Below are 1837 nucleotides of genomic sequence, written 5' to 3'. Positions count from 1 at the left end.
TGGCAGAATGGAGACTCAGGAGCAGATGTCCTTGTTTTATATTCAATTTTATTCCACTGTCCTCATTCAGCTCAACTGGTTCTTTCTCCACTTTAGGGTTAATAATGGAGCACCACTGGTCCTCAAGTCTTCCACTTCCAATAGAATACACTCCCATCACCCCTGTCTCCTGGATCCCAGAGAGAAACATGGCACCTCTGTGGTTGAGGCCCACGGTGCCTCTGAGATGAGTTCCTTCCAGGGTGCTGGGGTTGGGGGTGTGGGAGCTTGTGGGAAAGATGCATTGAAAACCCCAGGAAGTGACAGAGCTGGGATGACCTAAGAGTGAAGGATGATAAGCCCTCATCATGTGCCACAAGGGTGCTTCATTAACTGTCAAGTTTTCTGACTCCAGAGACTTTCTGCTCTGGGAAATGAAAACTTGTGTCCCACAGCCTCGGGATTGGTGGGAGATGGCCTCTGTTGTGGGAAGCTGGCTTCAGCCTCTCCTCACACAGGGTATCCAGGTGCTGACAGAGGATACACTGTCCTCAGCCAGCTCGGTGGTGGCTGATGCCAGCAGAGGCACGTGGCTCTCCTCTCACCCTTCCTTCTCTCCTTCTCTCCTTCCTTTCTTCCTACTTCCATTCCACCCCACCCCCTGCGTCCTTCTCTTCCTTCATTCCTTCCTTCTTTTCTCCCTTTTTCTTCCCACAAACATTTAATGAGCCTCTACTATGTAGCACTAGTGGTAAAGAGCCCACCTGCCAATGCAGGAGACATGAGAGACTCAGGTTCAATCTCTGGGTCGGGAAGATCCCTTTGAGTAGGAAATGCAACCCACTCCAGTATTCTTGCCTCTTCAATCCCATGGACAGAGGAACCTGGCAGGTTTCAGTTCATATGGTTGCAAAACAGTCGGACTTGACTGAAGTAACTGAGCCTTAACACTACGTTCAGAGCATCTTCTGGATCCTGGGGATTCGGCAGTGAACTGGGAACCTAAAGATATCAGCTACCTGGTACATGAAGAGTTTGGTGTGGGGTCTGAGCTCTCTCTGCCACAGAGAAGCTCTGAGCACTTGGGATATTGTGATACCTGCCAGGATCTGAGAGGAGTTCAGAGAGCTGGCCTCACCTAGACGAATCCCACAGAACAACTTCCATGGGAGGGCAGTCACTGAACCCACCACATCAGAGTCCAAGCTCCTGGTCCCCTCAGGCCACAGTTCAGTGGGGAGGTCAGTCACAGACACCAGGAGTGACTTTCCCGTAACCTCTCAAAGTCTGGGGGTTTCTGTCCCTCAGCTGGGCAGCGGGCAGTGGAGTGGCCACTCTGTCAGGCACTGCCAGACTGTGTTCTCATGTTACAGCTCCCCAGGTCCTCCTTCAGTTCAGCTGTGGCCAGCGAATCAGGCATTTCCATCTCTTTCCAGAGATGGCAGGGATTAGGGCTGGAGCGCCGGTCCTGACTTCTGGAGCCAGTTTCATCCTCTGAATGAGGAAGGATGAGCCAGATCTTTGACAGATTCCTAGGTGACCCAGATTGTCTAAGAATCACTCCAGCAGGACCTGGCATCCCCCTATTTATCTAGAAAGTATGCAGAATTTCCAGGGTGTAAAGCCTCCTCGTTTGCCCGGCATCCTGGGGAGACCAAGGCAAACATGCTGCAGATAAGTGACTTCAGTCACAGTTTCCAGTGAATCAGGCTGAGTCAAGGTCAGAACATGCTCTGCAGGGACTATGACAGCCCTGTGGGCCTCCTCCCTCCCGGACAGTGACGATGAGCTCATTCCTCCCATCCTTCTTCACACAGCAAGTATTTTCTGAATGCTGTGTGCTTTGCACTAAATCCTT

Source organism: Bubalus bubalis, chromosome 6 (genome assembly GCF_019923935.1).
Source record: "Bubalus bubalis isolate 160015118507 breed Murrah chromosome 6, NDDB_SH_1, whole genome shotgun sequence".
NCBI classification, from domain to species: domain Eukaryota; kingdom Metazoa; phylum Chordata; class Mammalia; order Artiodactyla; family Bovidae; genus Bubalus; species Bubalus bubalis.
Note: the sequence above shows the minus strand (reverse complement) of the source record.